The sequence below is a fragment of the Haemaphysalis longicornis genome, unplaced genomic scaffold (genome assembly GCF_048455015.1).
Source record: "Haemaphysalis longicornis isolate Haplotype H1 unplaced genomic scaffold, Haemaphysalis longicornis Haplotype H1 scaffold_1, whole genome shotgun sequence".
Taxonomy (NCBI): domain Eukaryota; kingdom Metazoa; phylum Arthropoda; class Arachnida; order Ixodida; family Ixodidae; genus Haemaphysalis; species Haemaphysalis longicornis.
This window is the reverse complement of record NW_027526203.1, coordinates 440,884,480-440,906,100: the sequence shown is the minus strand read 5'-3', so window position 1 is coordinate 440,906,100 and position 21,621 is coordinate 440,884,480. Positions and strand designations below refer to the sequence as shown.

The following is a 21,621-nucleotide window of genomic DNA, read 5'->3' as shown; positions in this document are numbered from 1 at the left end:
AGCAGTGCCGCGAAGCAGTCGATGTTTCACGAAATATTGCTCACTGAAAACAACAGTCCGCAATGCTGCTTCGTGGCTCACACGGGAAACGCGAATGTGGAAGACCTCGAGAAAGGTGTTCGCACCCCGATGGCGACCACCTTCTCGCTGACCCCCCGTGGTCATTCTTACGGGACACAGTGGGGGTTACGTGAACCGCCGCTGGAAGCCGGCGCGGCAGCCGATGCGAGCAGGGATGCGACCCTTCCGGCGCGCTCGGCGCTTCCTCGTCGCCGCCCGGCGGCGCACGGCCCGATGCGCGCGCCCGACCTGCTAGTCATGTTCCGCTCCAAGTCGATGCCACAGACCGCGGCGACGGAACTGTACGCAGGTGTAACGATGATAAGCACTGTCTCAACGACTGAGAAACTGGGTCGCCTGCGGCCTCATGAGAGGGCGGCCTTTCGCCTTCGACGCCTGTGCGCCCAAGCGCATCACTGCGCGCCAAACGTCGCCGCTGCGGGCCACGAGGAGAAAGGTGTGACACGCGCTGCAGCCGCTCTGCCCCGGCCGGATGACGTCGGGAGGCTTCTCGCGAACGCCCCGCCGGGTCCGCAGAGGGAAAAAGCACTTCGAAAATCAGGGGACGAGCGCTCTCCGCTTTCCAGCGAACAAAAACGAACACGCGAAAGCGGAAGATGAAGTGAGTGAATGCGTCTGGAAAGACCTCACGTGATGAAACGTACGATATTAAGCACACTATGTTGGATTATACGAGGATGTCGTGCGCAGGGATTTGCACGTGTGAAACGGTTACGCAGGCGTGCAGCGTACGGAACATGCATAGAACCCGTTGCTCGTCCACAAAAGCGAGCTGTGAAGGGCGCTGCGCATTCCGAGCATATATGCTGCTCCTAATCATCGCTTTTTAAAATGTGTTCGCGTTCTGTCGGCAAATTTGACTCGCAAATTATCGATAGCTCTGACAGCTAATATAGCCCGGTCTAACTGTCAATTTAACTTTCCGCATCGGGACATTTAAGGTATACTTTCAGTTCATTACCAAGTCCTAGCGTTTACGGTCAAAGCGTCACAAAACCGGGAGATGTCTGGGTCTGCAATTCGTTCCCAGGCAACCTCAGTGCAATTCTTCAAAAAATTAGCACGTATATTTCGCAATTAAAATGCTTCTACATTGGTGTTTTAGGTGCGGAGCACCTTAGGACCTCACAATGTCGTCCGCGTCCGTGCGCATATTTACAATCGCAAAAAATCACACAGGCACCGGCAGGGTTCGAGCCTGTGTCTGGTAGACCAGACAGAGTTATTGTCAGTCGTCTTACCCCTTGGGCTACGACCGTGAGTCAAACCCGAGAGTCAAACCCGAGAGTCAAACGGCTTACTCCCTCGCCTGTAATGGTGCGGAGTACATTAGGACCTCCCAATGTCCGTCCGCGTCCATCCGTGCGCACACCACCATCCAGCGATTTAGGGAATAATCAAAGTGCAACCCACGGCTCAAATCGAATGACGGTCGAGGCGCAAATCGGATGTCACTCGGGGCGCAACTTGGATGCCATTTCGAGTCCCCGTACTCCGCACCCTCGCCATCATCCACGAAGTGCAGATGCTGCCATTTTTTTTGTTAAGCTTTGGGCCCTGCGATCTCAACTGACGATAGGCCTACGCATCTTAACGTTTATTAGAGTGACCGTCTTCGACGGGCCGCTCCGGTACCGGCGGCGCGCTCAGCGAAACCGGAGCCAATGCCGTTCGCGGCCATGGAGTTTCTTACAATATACTTACTAAGAAACTCTATGTTCGCGGCCAGGCGCGCCACGCATGCGCAATGGCGCTCCCGCTTGCTATCGGAGCGGAGCGGACCGTGTGGTCAGCTAAAACTAGCTATTTTAAGGCTATCCTGCGATGCCCCATTGGACTGCAGTATGTATAAAATCATAATAAAAAATGACGTCGGACCCCTGACAAGCGCAGCACTCAAGGCTATGGTTCAATTTATTTCCGTCGCGATAGAAAAAGAAAAGATGAACAAATCCCGAACCTAACGAAGAAGACTTGATTCTTACCTTCAGGTAATATACCATCTGTCCAGAGAGGGAGAAAGAGAGAAAGGGAAAGTGAGAGTGAGACAGGGAATGCAGAGTTTGGCCCAAACGAGAAGAGATGCCGGCTACTCCAAGCGTTCGACAAGTTTACGAACGCTTTGCACTAAATAACAAAATGACTACAGAAATAAGCCCAGCTTCACTGACTTAACGTCGCGAAAGCTGATGCTAACAGCAAAGTTGCCCGGCGTTCCCTAATCAAAAGGCTACGCTTCACAACTTCTCCAAGCCAGAGAGCGATTCTCGTTCGCCCCAATACATTTTTGCCGTGTTCCACTGCTCGCGCCATCTACTGGATCCTTGTGTTACTTTTAACCTTGAACACTGCCGCGAGTCTTTCTTGGGCTACTTAAACGCAGAAATTTTGGTCTGTCTGTCTGTCTGTCTGTGACTCGATTCAGCCACCCGGTTAAAGTATAACAGAATGTACACAATAGTCTTATATACTCGCCGCCAAATCTAAACGTCTAAGTCCGGTGCTAATGTTCATGCTTGTCAACATTGTTCAACAAGGACAAGACATTACGCAAATATAAGGCAGAAAATCAATACATGAGTAATATTTGCAGTGTTCCTTTATTAAAAAATTCACGGATGCTCGGTTTTTGCAATAGCAAATTAATTACTACATCAACTGCAAAAAACCGTCGCCTGCTGTTGCCCGCGCTACCTGGCGGCATTTAAAAAATCAAACGGCAACAGCAACGAAAGGTTCCACTATAGGTTCTACGTTCCACTTGGAACGCTCGTGGAGTAGGGCCGATTCACGCGCGCCTCCGCCGTACGGCAGCGCTGGGATCGAGTCACCCTACTTGGAGCGGTGGATCGCGGTAAATTTAAATTGCTTGAGCAAACCTCTATCTTGGGAGGAACTAGACGGGGCAGGAACAGCATGAGAGGTGAGCGGGAAAGGGAAGGGAGGCATTTACTTGCCAGGGGCGCCAGTCGACTATCGTCCTTCGCCGACATTTGCAACGACAGGAGCAGATACGCGGCCGTTTTTTTTTTTTTTTTAATACAAGCATATGGGCGAGGCCCAGTCATTAAAATATAAAATGACAAAGTTAGTTCAGTGGAAGCTCTAATTACTGTATCTCACGTGATGATGATGATGATTGCTATTGGTTTCCCCTTTGAAGCGGGGTGATGACATGTCATCTTACCAAAAAGGACTAATATAACCATGTTTTACACTCTCGGTTTAATACTAGCGCTGCTTAGGGCAGGCACTAAAGCTTATTAGGCCCGAAATACTTTCTTTTCCCTGTTACAGGTGGTAACTGTCCTAGGCAATATTCCCCTCTCTGCTTTTCGTCCACCAGCATTCTAATCCTCTTTTCGTCCCCTCGACAGCCTTGAAGTTAACTTCCTCTCTGATACCCTCTGATACCCTTAAACGTACACGTTTACTGTCACGCCATGGTGAGGGCACACGCACGCACGCACGCACACACACACATGCTCACTCACTCACTCACTCACTCACTCACTCACTCACTCACTCACTCACTCACTCACTCACTCACTCACTCACTCACTCACGAACACGCACGCACGCTCACTCACTCACGAGTTTTAGTAGAATTTTAGCATAGTGGCTTGCGGAGGCTCACGCTACGGCGGCGGGTTAGCGGAACCCGACTGCGCAGGCGCGCGAGGGGCGGGCGAGGAAATTACCCCTCAGCAGAGCGAATGCGCGGGCACTACGAAGGCCGGCCCGCAGAACTAATCCACCCCACCGGAACGAATTTGCACCTTCCCAGTCAGGCCCCGCTACCCACTAACCTTAGCGTAGCGGACGGTACCCGCTATGCTAAAACTCTCTAGTATTACGCTACGCTAGCGGCGGCGGGTATGGGGACCCGACTGGGCATGTGCGCATTCGTTTCAATGAGGTGCGGCCCTCCTCGACGTGCCCGTGCGCGCATGCGCAGTCGGGTCCCGGTACGTGTCATCGCTAGCGCAGCGTACGTTACCGTATATGCTAAAACTCTCTACTCCCTCACCCACTCCCCCACGCACCCACGCGCGCACGACTTGCCACTGGTCGCACAGTTCACGTTTAATTTGAAACGGCACTCGAAGTTCCTGTGTTACAAAGGCGCACCCATATCATCTAACATTAAAAAAAAAAAGAAACTGAGCACGGCTAGCGCACGTAAACACGCGAGCAAAAGTGGTACCTTCCCCACGCGAGCGCCGCACCATATAATAGGCCACTCGGCAGCTCACTTGAATAAGCACGCCTGCATGGTGGTGCGGATACTTCGACGACCGTGCGAACCTCTTCCCTCAGATTACGCCTGTACGCGAAAACGGCTGTGATTGCTTCCTGACACAAAGCAAGCAGTGCCCGTTCAAAAAATGAACGCTAGGTATGAACCCAAATGAAATCAAAACAACCAAGTTTTCGACGCCTAGCGCCTAAGCGATCATCTGGTGGGAACGACCCGGTAGGTTCACAATCAACCGAGCGGCATGCGATGCTTGCAGCCCACCTTCACAACTTTCCCTAGGAATCGCATCCCCCTTGGCACATCGGCAACGGCGATCAAAAGGCCCAAGTGAACGTGTAAATCCTTGAAGGCGATGCACGAGCGTGGACTTAGCAATACGACTGTGCCTCGCATTGACTAAAGCATGCGCTTTCAAATAACAGCGCGCACTTCGGTCAAGAATTCCCATATTAACATAACAAAATCGAGTTCTCTTAAGCCGATCTCCTCCGCAGCAGGGTACATTAATGAGACGCGAAAGCGAAGAGTTTGGAACTAGAACGCAAAAGTTTAACACTTCGGTTGAGCTTAATACCCGCCGCGGTGGCTCAGTGGCTAATGCTAAGGGCCGTATTCTGAGTCTCTCCTCCACTCTATTTGCTTCCTCCACTCGGCTGAGGAGAGGATTCCGCAATGCTAATGCATGGACAAATCGATTTCAAGGATCCCCTCCACTGGAGGGTCGGGTAAAGGAAGGACTCAGAATACCAGGGTAAGTCCCTAAGCCGACGTCAGAGCCCGGGGGCGCCACTCAAACATCTCATCGCCAATAGAAACGTTTTAGCAACCACGGGGATCCTTTTGACTGTTGCCTAATTTTTCTAATTAATATTTTGCAGCAATTTAACACCAATAAAATTTTTTGTCTTAATTGTGGATCCTAACCCTCCGCGGTGGCTCAGTGGCTAAGGCGTTGCACTGCTGAGCACGAGGTCGCGGGTTCGATTTCCGGCCGCGGCGGCCGCTTTTCTGATGGAGGTGAAAAGCAAAAACGCCCGTGTGTACGAGATTTTGGGCGCACGTTAAAGATCCCTTGGTGGTCAAAATTAATCCGGAGCCCTCCCCTACGGCGCGCCTCATCGTCTGCGTTGCGTCGGCGCGTTAAACCCTACAATCAATCAATCGATTCGTTGATCTTAACAGCAATTTCACTCAGCACGTCTGAAAGTACAATGGCCAGGATTCATTCATACGGATAATTTCGCAAACCGGGCTCGTATTTTTGGTCTCCCTTTTCACCCCGACAAAAGTACACCCTGTCGCTAAGTGTACCCTGTGGCCATTAAATACATCCTTTAAATATTACATCAAAGCTGCTCGCATAGCGAATGCGCAACTTATTCCTTTAAATAAGGCCGACCAATGCTCCAGGGATATTCACACGATGAGACTTCGGCGATCAACACAACTGGCTTCCTCCATGCCTCAAGCCCCTAAAAAAATTGTCCGCGTATCGATCTGCTCACTTCGTTGCAAAGGTCGACGAAATACGAATGTCGTCTGGCGCCACTGCCAAGTAAATGCCCCCCCCCCCCCCCCCCCCCCCCCTTCTTTTTCCCGCCCATCTCTCATGTTCCTCTCCCGTCTCACTCGTCCCAAGATAGACACGCTAGCGGTTTGCTTAAGTCAATTTAAATTTACCGCGTTCCAGTGCTCCATTCCGAATGCCTCGATGCCAGCGCTGCCGCACGGCGGAGACGCGCGTCAATCGAGGCACGTGCGTTCCGAGCGGCACATGAAAACAATCTAGTGGAACCTTTCGTTACTGTTGCCGTTTTATTTTTTAACATTCCGCTAGGGGACGCCGCGGCCGACCACTTTTGTGTTTTTCTGGGCGTATCTTTTATTAAATCAATCACTCTACGAGTATTACTTATGTAATGATGTCTTGCCCCAGATAAGCATAATATTTTGTTTTTGATCAACAATATTGATAAGTATGAACCTTGTCACTGGACTTGACCGTTGTGTTTGGGTGTGGGATATAAACCTATTGTGCAGCAATCTGTTCCACTTTGGCTTGGTGAATGAATCGAGTGGTAGACAGGCAGGCAGGCAGGCAGACAGAGAGACAGACAGACAGCACGAAATTTTCGCGTTCAAGTAGCCCAAGAAAGGCTATCGTCATTAATAATTTGGCAGGCCGGAACCGATCGACGCGACAAACTTTAGCCACGGAGGGCGCCGGCGTTTGTACTATCTCGCGCCTGTCGTAGAGTTACGCGGCCGCCACTAAAAGCAAGCGTAACAACATTCGGTACAACAAACACCGTGTAGCATAACGCCAAGTAAAACAGTAAATGAGCCATTCATGAGGTTTTTCAACGACTGAGCTCCTCGGGACATGCAGTCAGCTTTTGAAATCGAACGTCGCGCACGAGCGCGCGAGGCTCCCCGCTGGCAGTTCAGAAAACAGACATTCGCTTCAACACAACGTGAGGCACAAGCGCCCAGGAAATCTATAATCGCTGTGATTCTCGACTATTTTCACCTTTCGAGTAGCTGTTGAAACTTCCTAACCTTGTGAAATGGGATCTTGAATGCGCCGGAACGACGTTCTTTCTTCTCAGCCATCTCGAGTGTTGTTCCACGGAACAGGGAGGAGGCAAAGTGATGTGTCACGTGGGGAGTTCTAGCTTGCAATGTTGCCTGTACAGTTTTCAGTGTTCGTCTTTTTCGAATCGACGGAAGGGTGGTAGGATAATAGGATGGCGCGCGATAGGAGTAACGCAGTTATAACAGTTGATTATGCCTATGATCAGAGCAAGTCTCTCATATCACCCCTTTTAAACTCTTGTTTGAAAGTGTGACAAAGCAAATTGGATGATGATGATGATGATGATGAAAAACTTTATTGTCGTCTCTTGTCAGACGGAGTCACTGCTTGGGAGTGCCAGTGGCAGTGTCCTCGTCCCTTCAGACGGCGGTCAGAAACTCATGGGCCCTGGCGGCGTCTTCCGGCAGCTGGACGACTGCTGTTTGGACGTCGGGTTGGGAGCTAAGCAGCGCGGATTCCCATAGCTCGTGTCTTGTAATGCGTACGCCTGGTGTGGGTGTCTCTGGTTTACTGGGACACGCCCAAACCATGTGTTGGAGCGTGGCGGCTGCGGCGCCGCACGACTTGCACTGATCTGTGTATGTATCTGGAAAGTTGCGGTGGCACTGGGCGGGGTGTGGGAAGGTGTTCGATTGTATCCTGCGCCATGCAACCGATTGCCGTCTGTTAAGTGTACGTTGAGCGGCTGGAAGTGTGCGTCGGCCCAATCTATAATGCTGGGAAATTTCTTGATATGTCTCCAGCCTGTCGGTCCCCGCCGTCGATGAAGGAACGTTGTCTTCGAAGTCAGCCTGATAGCTGAATCCTCGGGCCGCTTCGTGTGCCATCTCGTTTCCCGGTAGAGACTAGTGCTCTGGTGTCCATATCAAACGGATATGTCGTAAGGGTAGGATGGGTTTGCTTTGGATTATCTTGGCTGCAGCTTTGGATATTCTTCCTCGTGCATAATTTCGTAGTGCGGTCTTGGAGTCGGAGATAATGGTCGTGGCCGACGTGCCCGCAATGGCCAGAGCGATGGGTATACCTCTTCCCCAATTTCGGGATTAGCCTCTGTGACGGAGCATGATGCGACTGTATTGTCCTGCTGGTCTACTACAACAGCCACTGCCGCTCGTCGTCTGGAGTAGTCTGCCGAGTCACCGTAGCAGACCTCTGAGTTGGAGTGGTACTGCTTGCGAAGTGCCGTGGCTAGGGCCAGCCGTCTCTCTTGATGATGCTCCGGATGCATATTTTTTGGTAAAGGGGCCACACTGAGGTGCGCACGTAACTCGCCCCCAAGCAAAATTTTTGTTCGGTGTTGGTCTGCGTATACGAGATGCGGAGATCTAAGATGGCTCTTCCGGTGGCGCTTCCGGCTAATCTGTTATGTACTGTGCTGTGCGCTGGCTTCGGCGAGTTCGTCTAGTGTTTAGAAAAACCAGCTGAGCATGGAAACAAAGGACTAAATGTTAACAAAAACTGACAGGGCCAGCATTGTCCTTGTCAGTTTTTGTTAACCTTTAGTCCTTTGTTTCCATGTTCAGCTGGTTTTTCTAAACTTAATATGCACCAACTAGCCCAGCAACAAACTCGTCTAGTGTGTTGTGGATGCCCATCTCCATCAGTCGTTCGGTAGAGGCCGAGATTGGGATGCCCACTGCCAACTTGATGGTGGTGGTGGTGGTGGTGGCCCATAAAGTGGCGCATACCCACTCAGGGGGATTGGCCAAGAAGAGTGTTTTTTTTTTTACTAAAAAACCAGATAGGCAAAAAGGTGCAGTCGAAGAAAGAATTTAGAATATAGGTTGAAGACAGATGATGGATTTGCGTATAATACGCTCAACTTTTTCTTTCTCTGTTCGAGGGAGCTTGAGGTACGGAGTGACGTAGGTAATTTTGCATATAATCAAAGCATGCACGAGACGTAGGATGTTGCCCTCTTTGAGCCCATGGTGTCTGCTGGCTATTCTTGCAATTGCAATTGCAAGCCTGCCAATTTAAGTAGCCGTGTTTTGCAGGGCCTGTATTGTGACCGTATTGGTCCCCGTTTCCTGTATGCGCACATCAAGAATGCGCATACACTCTGTTCGAGGTGTGCATCTTCCCTGTAGCTGAACCTGTATATCCGGATCATTTCTCGGCCTGGGTCTGAAGAAGAGGATCTCTGACTTCTGAGGCGAACACTCGAGTCCGCGTGAGGAGACGTAGTTTTAAACAATTGTGGCAGCCTCTTGTAGTCTCTCTTGAATGTCTCTGTCTCTGCCTCCGGCGGTCCAGATTGTTATATCATCTGCGTAGAGGCTGTGATGCGCGTCAGGGATTTGTTTTAGTAGGGGAGGTAATTTAATCATGGCCACATTAAATAGAAATGGTGATAAGACTGACCCCAGTTAGGTGCCACGGCTACACAGACTTATAAGATCAGATTTGAGGCCCTGTACCGTTATTCGGGTGGTCCTTTGGGATAGAAAGTCGGCGATGTAGTTGTACACCTTGTTGCCCACATTTTAAGTCACTGAGATTGTGAAGGATGGCGCTGTATGCCACACAGTTAAAGGCTTTAGTTAAATCAAGCCCCATTATGACTCGACAATCAAGTGGGGACACGCCCGGGTTGTCGATTATTTGATGTTGAAGTTGTAACATCACGTCTTGCGTCGATAGGGAAGACCGGAAACCCACCATGGTGTGCGGGAAAAGCTGATGTGTGTCCATGTGGCGGTTGAGACGGGTCAAAACCACGTGCTCTATCAGCTTCCCGAGGCAAAAGGTCATGAAATAGGCCTCAACTTCTCTAACTTTAGAGCCTTCTCAGTTTTGGGAATGAGCTTAATTAGGGCGCTTTTCCATGTGGGGGGAAGGTTTCCTGCACTGCAACATTTGTAGCCCCTTTTATCCTCCCTTTACTGAATCCTACGACGAAGGACGCTTGCATTAGTTTTTCATAAACAAACAAATAAGTACATAACTATTCATAAAAGTTAGGCCATGAACTTTTCTCTTCTAATGGCAACTGTCTTCATGAGCGGCCCATCCCCCGGCTGGGCATGTGTGGTGTGTGCGCGCGCGCATGCGTGCGTGCGGGGGGTTGACGACAAAACAAAAATTATGTTAATGACAAAATAAGCTAACAAAATATCAATAAATCGGTCTCGCCTTGTGCACGGCCATCAGACGATACCGCAGAAGAACTAGTTGCAGGTTCTAGCAGTATAATTTGAAAAACCGGCTTTCTGAGACGATTTCCCTGAGTAGCATGCTCCGTAAAATGCTTCTTCGGGTACATCACTCCAGGTGTGGCTTCCTCTTGTGCCAGGAAATTTTTCGCAATTGAATAAAACTGCAGCATTCCATTGCGGGAACTTTCCGCAGCATGCAAAAACGTAGTGCTGATTCCTCTGTTGAAGGCATTGGTAAGAACACGCATTTTTCAAGCTGACCAAATCATATATGTTGCAATCAATTTTTTTAAATTTAGTCTCGCTTCAAACTTTTCTTCGTCGCATATGCACGTTATGCACATATATTTTTGTTTAGTTGCCGTTTTGTTACTTGGGCTATCAGGTGTGCCGAAATCTTAAGACGCGGGCATTCTCGTGTTTCGCCTCTATCAGAAAAATAGACGTCGCGGTCGGAATCGTCTCCACGAGCTTGTGCTTAGTGGCGCAACACCTTCGCACTGTGCCCCCGCGAAACGTGTGCCATTGATTGATTGATTGATTGATTGATTGATTGATTGATTGATTGATTGATTGATTGATTGATTGATTTGAGTCTTTTACTATCACAATGACCATGAAAGTGCGTTGTGACACGCGTACCTTACGGCGCATCAAGCGTCAGACACATGTGCGGGAGAGAAATCCGGTTTTCGACGCGGTGACCGCTCCGCGCTCCCGTTCGCAACAATTCGAGCAATTCGAGAGACATGCTGCGTGCGAATTTTCGGTGCGTCGTCGTCGGGACCAGGGGACGCCTCCCCCCTATATGCCTACCCCCATATTTCGCACGCAACGTCATCAATGACGTTCCTCTCCTACGCTCTCCGCGCATGTGTTTCGCTGTTGTTGTTGCTGTTCCTTTGAGTATGGCACATACCGAGTCAGGGGATGAGCCAATCATCAGTGGTCGAACAAATGAAAAGAAAAACGTTTATTATCTATTTACAGGACACTGTATAAAGAAAATTTAAAGCGGTTGGAAAGCTTTTTGAATCCGTGAAAAAGGAAAAAAATTCTTCATTGTCGTCCTCATCATCCCCGTCATCTTTCGTGAATACTGATGATGATGATTCGATAACGAAAGGTCGACCCGAACCAAATTAGTACGGATAATTTTTTGCTTGGAGCCAAATGCTCATCATTTAGGGTCCTTCCTTTTAGGTGCCATAATTTTTTAAAATTTGGGTGAAAAGTGGGTGTTATTTTCGATGTTGCGAAACGGGTAGAAATTGGGTCCTTAAAAATTTTCAGAAACTCGGGGTTTATTTTTATTGTAACAAAATATTCCGCAGCGTTGTTACCTTCCTGCCACAAGCATTTTGAAATTTGCAATGAAAGCCAGAGAGTTTGCAACAGCGCGACAAGGAAGTCGTCCAGCTAAAACAATACCTGTATTTTGAAAGGACTGTTTTTGCCGTGCAACAAATGAGGTTCACTTCAATGCGTAACTAGGAAAAGCGTTGGTCTGACATCTGCTACGGGGTGCCGCCAGGCCACCTTGAGATTTTCTTTGGTGCTGGTAGTCATGCTTTGACAATTATCTCCAGCCACGCACAGGCGAAACCGCTTGCGAGTCTTCGTAGGCTGTTATCGAAACAAATGGGATGTTGCAATGGGTAAAAGTATTCAGTATGGTGACATACTTGCTCGGAATTCGGAAGCACTCTGCTAAGCTTTATGCATAGTCCGCGCATTTTTTTCGTGACAGAGGAATTTAATCTCGCACTACTGCCAAATTTGTAACAATGAATATATCAGTAAACGACAAACTCTCCGGGGAGACATCGGGTTTAAACAGGGTTTACAAACGTCCTTTTAGGAGAACAACGGGGCGGTATCGTGTGTCACCTGAAGACGATCGAAAGACCCTAATCGCATTGTGGATGGCACACTCTCTCTCTCTCTCTCTCTCTCTCTCTCTCTCTCTCTCTCTCTCTCTCTCTCTCTCTCTCTCTCTCTCTCTCTCTCTCTCTCTCTCTCTCTCTCTCTCTCTGTGCGTGTGCGTGCGCGTGTGCGCGTGCGTGTGCGTGTGTGTTGTATGCGTGCGCATGACAGTTCCAGAGCAGCGATAAAAACAAAGCACATCAGCTGTGAGCGCTGACTTGTGAGTTGTTGTGAAGCGGCGCAACCTCCACACTACGTGACCCGGAACGGAGCGGAGGGTGGTGGTAACCCAGGTAACACGCGTGTTTAGTTACATCGGGACCCTAGTTAGATTAGAGAGGTAAAAGAGTGCGCACGTGTTCAAAGATGCCCCTACAGATGGCGTCAGTGTTGTGTAAAATAACCGGAACTTGGCCCATTCCCGTTGTCTCAGCTTATTATGGCATGCAAACAGAGCCCCAGGCTCGTGCTTTCGAGAATAAGTTTCTATCGGCTCTCCCGCTGTTACATATATAGAAATGGTGAATCGCTGCTACCTTGACGGCAAATACTCAAACTTCCTGATCGAGGCCGCCTCACGTGCGTGCAGGGGCGGAACGGACCCTCAACCAGCGTTCTTCAATATATGGTGTTGCGAAATTCCTCATAGAGACCCATGTATCAAAAAAAAAAAAAAAGACAGCTGATTTTTGTCCTGGTTTCGGTGACGATGGTGAAATGCGTATTTCGCTTCGCTGCTGTCTGTCGGCAGGAAGGTGAACTAGCAGACGATGCACTGCGATGTTCAACTCCTTTACTGCATTGCCTGAAATTGTTCAAATAACGGCTGCTGTTTTATTAGTAAAATACTATCTATGAAGTTTAACATTTCTCCAACGATTTCATTCAGCGGTTGCACGCTTACTTTATTTTCTTTTTCCACTGGAGACGCCACGCAAATACGCATTTGGAAAGAGCTGTCGAAATGGAGTGTGGATGCACGGGGATGATTCCAAGTTAGTTGTATATATGCATCAGGATAACGCACTTGATTTGATTGATTGTAGGGTTTAACGCGCCGACGCAACGCAGGCGATGAGGCGCGCCGTAGTGGAGGGCTCCGGATTAATTTTGACCACCTGGGGATCTTTAACGTGCGCCGAAATCTCGTACACACGGGCGTTTTTGCTTTTCACCTCCATCAGAAAAGCGGCCGCCGCGGCCGGGAATCGAACCCGCGACCTCGTGCTCAGCAGCGCAACGCCTTAGCCACTGAGCCACCGCGGCGGGTAGGATAACGCACTTACTACCGAGATACGATCAAGGAATAGGAAACGACAGACGGCGTTTCACGCTAATTTATTCAAATTTGGGGGCCTGCTTGTGGCCCCTCACAATAAAGGCAATAACAGGGCAACTTTTTTGCCTCCCCCACGTTGCATTCCACATTCCTATAAAAGTATTTTTATGAGCTGTATCTCTATATTCATAAAGAAACTTCGAATAGTATTTTAACAACAATTTTTTGCAGCCTCAGACAACTTTTGAGCTTGTTCGCGAACCACGGCAAGTAAAAATGGAACCCTATTTGCGGTATATGACGGCACGCTCGCCTAAACGAGGCTGGCGTGGACGCCAGCGCCAGAATTCCCTCTAGTATATATTCGTTAAAAAAAAAAAAGAAGCTATGACGACAGATAGCTTGATTGAAGTGTGATTCGAGGTACACAACGGATAGCGCAGGATGGAAATCTACAGTAGAGGCCTTCGACGTGCCAGGTAATGGTTATGGTGATGATTATGGTGATCAACAACCCGCCACGCTTTCTTGCTTTGGCGTATGAATACTTGCTGGCTTGCTTCTAATTAGGAAGGTTAATTTACTATGGGCAACTGTGTGGGGAAAAAGTGGCTTTTATTTTGTGTTAGCAATGTGGGGTTTAGCGCGCCAAGGCTGTACCTGCATCATAGTAATGTGCTATACGCTATAATACAGACGACCCTCTGCCTTTTTTACCGATGGTCAAAAGATCGCATATCCAGTTATAACAGATTCAATTTCGCTTGGAAAGCGATTTATTTTGGAGCAACCGAGGCAGGCCTCAGCAGAAAATAGTCGGAGTTGGCATTAAACCAGTGACACGAAGCGCGATGTGTGAACAAATAGAGCACGCTTTCTAGTAAGAAGCAAAGGCGGTGCATACGGTATAACACCGACGATAACAAAGACAATGCTGATACAATCCCGTGGTTCATTTTCACCACGCGCATCCGATGGACCATTCCGCGCAGCAAACAATGACATTACGGCTTCGAGCCCCCGATTTATTCCAAAAGTTCGACCTAAGCTGCGGTGTAGCCTGGCGTTCTGCACTGCGCAGTGTCACCGCGCAGGTCACATTTTTGAGTCAAAATGATGCCCGCCGCTGTCATTTGCCGCATTCGCTTTGTTGGCGGCAGGGAATGGGCCACTGCAGTGCACGGTGGTGAAGCTGAACCGCGGGATTTCCTTACTTCTAGTCGTGTCTCTCGACGCCATTCCGTTATCTTCCAGTTGTCACTGGTTGTCAATTCTCCGCAATACATGGCCGACACAGCTCCACTCTTTTCTCCTAACATGAGCTGGGAGGATATCGTCCACCCGAGTATGCTCCCCAATTGAAGACGCGTGATTCTTCACTGAGCGTTACTCCCGTCATTCTTTCCGTGGCACGTTGGCCCGACCCAAGTTTTCTTTCGACGTTTTAGTGAGCTCCAAACTGTTTAGAATATCAGAAAAGAGTGATACCGCATTGTGTAGGTCTTTGGTCCCAGTGCCTGTGGTAAATGACCGTCCAGAAATGGGACACTCAAGTCAAGAACATTGAAATGCCGAAGCCTGTCCGACAGTTCCCCTCAGTACTTTTTTTTCTTTTAAGGAATTCACATAATTTCCACGTTCCGTAAGCTATTCCTTTTCCCTTCGTGGGTTATTAATTCTGCACCGAGAAAACGCCAGTTAAAAGTGACCGGTTCAGTGAATTGTAGTAAGTTGAGAAGACGTTCTCGGCAGCGGGAACTTTTCCTGCTCTGAGTTGCAACTGTTCCAAGATTTTAGAGAACAGAAATATGTTTTTTTAGCAGGCTGCACAAATCTAATCAAACCTTCAGATCAATGAGCAGAAATTTCGGTGAAGAAGAAGATGCCATCCCGCCAAATAATAACAGTGCGAACACGTCGAAGCAGTGCTGAGGACGTTTCGATAGGAACTCGAGAACAAACAGTCACATAAGGCAACGGAAACGTATCCTGTGGGGGCGGCCGTCAGACTTTTTTTTTTTGCTTCGCGTAGAAAAGAAAAAAGGATGGGGCTCCGAAAAAGGTGAGGAATAAAATATAACTAATGACTGTGTAAAAGACAGAAGGACTTTTATGAGATGTAGAAAAACACCAGAAAAGAAAGAAAATTCAACCATGAACGGCTTTGAAGCCTGCGTCTTCATAATTTGAGAGCAAAAGAAATAAAGTCAACCACGAACGGCTTTGAAGCCTGCGTCTTCATAATTTGAGTGCAGAGGCCACAGAGAAGGCTGGTCAGCGTGCACACATCCTTCGTAAGTCACCAAATTTTGTCCAGGGCGAGAGCCGGGAGCTGTCACGATGGGGCCTGGTCACTGCGGGGCTCAGCGCGGCAGGGATCTTCCGGCTCGGCCGCACAGGTACTTTCTTGTCCCTCCGAGCTGTTCACGGGTTCAGTGCCGTACCACGTGCTGCCGTACAGTATGAAGTTAACTCCTCCCAGGCCGGATATCAGCCCACAATACTTGTCGTCCATTACGCCTCCGAAGTACACTTCGCGCAACCTGAAGAAAACAGCCCCGGTGAGCATGCTGTCACTTCCAGCTTGATGTTCAGGCCCCACTCGTCGAACCTGCAGGACGTTCGCTACGTTCTGCAGGCCTCCCCAGAGACCGGGGCAGCTCGGCATGATGCACTTTATGTCGTAGATTGCCGGGAAGTACATGCGGAGCAGCTCGAAAAACTCAGACTCCTCCTGCGGCAAGTTCTGCCCCGTCAGAACCTTGAGCAGATAGCCAAAGTCGTACGGCCCATAAAAGCAGAGGCACTTGACGCTGTCCGACAGGACGACGCCAGACGTGGTGCATCGCTCGGCGAACTCGTTTGGCTCAATGCCTTCTCGTTCGTGCCTGTCCAGTTGAATGCCGTGTTCTAACAGAAAGGGGATGGCATCCTCCGCATAGTCGTCCTCCTTGACGCTGAATTTGAAGTTAAACTGCCAAGTTGAGCAGCCTGGTGCCGGCTCCCCGTTCTCGTCCAGGAAACTGAAGCCCAGCTGGATCAGCTTCAGCATGTTGACATTGTCTCGAACCAGCGCGTACTGGTACAGCGGAGGCTCGAGCTCGTTGTTTTCGGGCCTCACCAGGAGACCCGGGAACTCCGTGTCGATCGCGACGTACGTGTACTTCTGGACGAGGTACATGATCGTGTCAAATTCCTCATCCAAGTTGGCGGCCCACACATCGCGAATGGTGCACGGTTCCGCGAGAGTTTTCTGCCCTGTGCTCACGTCGTTGGTCCCCTGGCTGGTGCGTCTAGCGCCGGAACCGAGCATGACGACTGAGCGCCGACCTCCAGCTGTTCTGAGGAAGCAATGGCTCCTGTGCGTGCGACTGACACCGTCATCTTCTTCTGCCGCTGCGCTTTTTCACTACGCCAGATTCGTTTACCATAGGTGCGAACGCAAATACATCAACATTCATATAAGCCACCAAAACAAACAGCACATGCCCAATGCATAGTTTCTCATGAATCTGCATGCGCAGAACAGAAAGAAAGGACAACTAAGCACTTCTTATGACCTGGAAACCATCAATGTCCAATTGAACGCCACGGAGTTTTGCGCTGCGAGTGATTTTTTCCTGTTTCGCATGCGGGATGTTTGCGTTTTTTGCGATTAGATTGCTTCGGATTGTATTTTTATAGCTTCTTCCTTAGCATGCTGACTGTAGACCGGAATCTTTTGCACGATATTGCTGATAATTGTACCGCCTGACTCGCTGGTGAGGCCATCGAGAAGAGTGCCGTGGAGCTGCCGCCGGACGCCGGACAGAGGCAGCAGCCCCATCCGTGCTCCTCGCTTTCTACTTGGCTCGGCCCATGCCCAGGAATCGCTCAACAGCGCGGCACTTGCGTTTTATTAATGCTAAGCGCGCGCTTCTATGGAACGGTTCGCTGTAGAGTGGGTTGGAAGCCGTTCGTAGCCCTATACACCGGCTATTTCCCTCTACGGGCCGTTTAATGTTTCCAAATTAAAATGTTTCCAAATTAAAACGCCGGCGTGGTAGGGCTTGGATTTTATAGGTTCAAGAAAACGAAAAAAAATTGGCTACAATTCACGGTGTGAAGGGGGTTGGAAAGCGAAGGTGTAAACGACACCAACAACTGCCCATGCGACGTCACTTGAATTCACGCATGTGACTCTACAAAAAGTAAAACCAGAGATTCTGCCAGCCGTTACCTGAATTTGCGGGGGCGGCGTCCCGAACGCAGCAGCGTCGGCCACGGCCGGGCTAGAGAGGCGGACGCCGCCGCTGTAGCACGGCCGTGCGTCGGCAGAAATAAAACGGAGAGGAGCGTCTTTCGAATGGTGAGACAGCGCAACCTAGCCATCCTGATGTGCTAGCTCGGGGCTACACCACCGTGCGACACAAGCGCAGACACCGAAACAATTCGGAATGTGAGCTTAGGTGATTCCCCTTTATACCGATTTAAACTAGTTAGTTTAGTAAGTTCGAGAATTGCGAGAAAGCTGAGGGAACTTTTATAATCGCCATTTATCAGAACCAGTTGCTCCTTTCGCCTTTTGTAATACTTGTTAAAACAACCAAATTGGTATTCAGCACTTCAGAAAAGTGAGTCCCATTCGTGGTAGCGTTTCTCTAAAAAGGTAGCGTTTCTCTAGCGGCCAGATGACTGTATGTGGTTTGTACATTTGGTTTTCCCGCCCTGCAAACCAATCCGTAACGTATCTTTCCCGTACGACCACTTAATTCCGTCGGGTCCGGGTTACCCGGAGGTGCTGTCGAACAAGTTAATCAAGCCCTGCGAAGGAAGGGCGCAATGGACGCGAAGCTGCACCAAAACAGGCCAAAACAACCGTCGCCGAAGCAGACGACAAAGCCGACGAAATGGTCGGCTTTGTCGTCTGCTTTGAGTACACTCCGGCGCGCGGGGAACGCTGGGTAATAGCGCCCCCTCGCCGCGCCATCTACACTGTGCTCCGTGAGTGAAAAGCGCCCCCCCCCCCCCCCCCCCCTCCCGAGCCGCGTTGGGAGTTTCTTGTCGTGCACGCCGCGAAGAAACCGTTGGCTGGTAAAGTAGAAAGCTTTGCTTTAAAAACGGAGTTATTTTCGCGTTTCTCGTTGCTGAGGATTTCCGCACCGCTTTAATACACGTGTGTGTACAGCAACTCATCGGCGGCAATTGCGGCACTAAACTGGTGCTAGCACGCTGCACGACATGTTCCGCATCCAACTGGGGCGCTTGCTTTGTGACGTCACCACCGCCGGAGCCCCACTTTCAAATTGCGTTAAATCGCAATAGCGGTCGTCCTGAAGTATCTCCCACATGTGCGGTAACGACTATACGATGATACCCTTGGCATTAGGGCCGCATAGCGCGAACGTGATTCAACTCTCATTGTCGTCTTCTTAGGACAATGATTGCAGAACGTCCGTTTTTTTTTTTTTTATTTTGTACGACTTCATCACGAACACAGTTGCATTGGTCTACTTGTGTGCTGCGCTGTACTTTGGTCGCCATATTGTTCAATAAAGACAACAGCGCGGTCGCAATTTTTTATGTACATAAAAAAAGCCTAAGATATTTACATGGATGACTTGCGTATATGTTGGTCTAGTAGTCTCGCAATTAGACGTATAGATACAGAATTGAAGTGCAATACGAGCTCGTTGGTATTTCACCTCAAGATTTCGGTTCAAACACACCAACCCCAACTTCAGAAAAAATAATGTCAACGGGACAGAGGCACACAACAACTACGCTTTACTTCGCATTGAGGGCGATTATAAATCCGATGTACAGCTGAATATAGATGCACGTCATAGGTGCCACTGATAACAGACATTGTGGAGTTCAGGCGAAATGTATCATGTATCAGGGCCGAGGCGCACTGCTGTTAAAAAATCGGTATGCGGCTGCGTGTTTCCCCAGATATTCGTGTTTTGATCTGGGTGCGCATGTACGCAAACGGCAAAGTCGGAGGACGCTTAAATGGATAGACAACAGATTTTTGTGAAGTGCATGTCCTCAAGCTCACATGAAAGCCAGCGTTTTATATACTGGTGTAATCGCAAGTAATTTCTAAATAAACAGGCGAAAATTATTTTAATTTTGTACTAAAATTTCTCTAGTTTGAAAGGCACAGGTAGTGTCTAGACACATGTATAGTGTCTAAATGTGAAACAACGTTACGTGTCCAAACAACTCCGTCGGTTTCAACGCGTTATTCAAAAACTGCATTAATGGGGTGACCATATTCCTGGAGGTAGAAAACGGGACGGGGGGGGGGGGGGGGGTGGAGACGTACAAAAGACAAATGGTTGGGATTGGGGGAAGGAAAACATTCTAATGCGAGAACTAATTTTATTTAAAACGTTACATTTTGCACTGCTCCTCAATTCAAGCTGATGGAACAATCCCACTCACACTTCAATTATGTGCATCATTTCGAGGGTACCGCTTCAATCGTCGGCGTATGATGCCTACGATTTATATTTTTGAAGCGAGACCTTATCGCGCAACACTCGGTTGCAAAATTATCCGCACGTACGGAAAGTTCAGCCGCACAAGTAACACTGCACGCAATGTTGACAGAAGGTTGATGTCCACGCCGAGTTCACAATGGAAAAAAAAAAAAAAACTCGCCCCATTAGAGCCGCGTTTCCAGGAAAACAGAGGGCCAGTTCCGCGACGCGTGAAATCTCAGCCCATCGTACATCCTGTTGTCATCTGTTTAAAGACTTGCATCCATCTCTCAGAGACAGAAATACCTGAAGAGTTCCAACCTTCTAGCTTCTTTTCAATGTTTTGCTTGACAATGGTTTACAGGTAAAGTAGTGCCTCTTCAAAGTCGTCTTCGGCAAGAAAGTTCAAAGCGTTCCTTGGTAAGAATAGGTTTAAATTGTACACTCTTGATAAATATTTGAAAGTACCCAATGTCACATTTGTAAAATGTGCATGTAACGGGTCGGCACACTTTTGGTTCGATCAACTTGCTTGACGCGAATTTCGAAACTATGCACTCCTGCTAAAACGGAACATTATTGTTTATCGGAACAAAAAGACGGGACGCAAGAAGTGGACCCCAAAAACGGGACTGTCCCGGCCAAGACGGGACGTCTGCTCGCCCTACGCATAAAGGAATAGGATACGTCGCAACATTATTGCGTTTTAGCAGGGGACAAGTTTTTAAATACCTTTTTAAATCTCACGTGCAGGTAAAAGTGTGTTGCCGCACGGCGCACTGACATGGTTGCCAGCATTCCTGAAATTCCGATTTCAGAAGTTCCAGGGCGTTATCAGCAACACCGTTTCGGGTTAAAGTATTGTAATTGATGCCTTTTTATTTGGGATAAAGAAAATATAGTCGACAAAAATCAGTCGTCTGTCACTTTAAGCTTCGCCTTCAAGAGTGGAGCGCTATAGCCGAGCAGGAGCAGACGTGGACGCGCCATCCGCACTCGTGGAAGAGGACGACTCAGGAGAGCGGCCCACCGGCGGCACCGCGTCCATCGCACACGTCTTCTCTCACGGTGGCCGAGGGTCCGAGCTCTCCGGTTTCCGACGCGGCGAGGCAAAATATCTAGCAGGTTGGACGCGAACCGGAGCAGGAGGCTCGTGCGCAGACGCGTCTTTTGATGGAAACTTTGAGCTCCTCCATGAGACTCAAATTTTTAATAATAATATTTTCGCCTCCCGGCACCGACGCTGGTTTTTCTGCGACAGGAGCTCCTTAACGCCGCTTTCGTATTAAAAAGCACGCTGAACAGCTGAAGTTTTAGAAAACGAAGCAGCTGCTGGCAATCTGAAAATGACAGTTCTTGCGGAATTCCAAGGCGCCGAGGCTTCTTTGAATCTTGGTAAACAATGCGGGCTTGGCTCCGTTCCACCAAAATGTAAATGCAGCCGGCCGGTCCCACCGAACAATGCACTGACCCGTGGCCCTCGCGGGTGAATTTTGGAAACTGGCGCCCGCGTGCACGTTCTATCCTAGAACCAAACAGCTCTAAATTCACCTGGAACCATCTCCTATACCAAGCGCCCGTTAGTTAGTTCTGGTGTCGGAGGTCGCGTCAACCAACAATTTAAACGTTTTTCAAAGCCCGGCAGGTTTGCGGCGTCGCTTGTCTGATGCCCAATTCAGCTCTCGGCGAAAGTGTACGTTTGCGGATGGGAGGCCATGTTTCCACGCGGCTTTCTGCTTTGCAAATAAACTAATTGCAACGTCAGCAGTGGTAAGACAGGTCGCCTTTATTTTCGATTATTTAGGGGGCCTATTTGAAACAGTGTAGCTCGGCATTCTGGCCAGAAATGTGGT

General features: G+C 49.2%; 1 protein-coding gene and 1 pseudogene across 1 annotated transcript in view; both read right to left on the bottom strand.

Moving 5' to 3' along the window:
- LOC144155837 (uncharacterized) overlaps nucleotides 1–21,621 on the bottom strand; it is a 148,097-nt gene that overhangs the window by 74,005 nt on the left and 52,471 nt on the right. The gene's annotated exons all lie outside the window — the stretch shown is intronic.
- Nucleotides 15,637–16,614, bottom strand: LOC144141693 (CCR4-NOT transcription complex subunit 7 pseudogene; annotated as a pseudogene).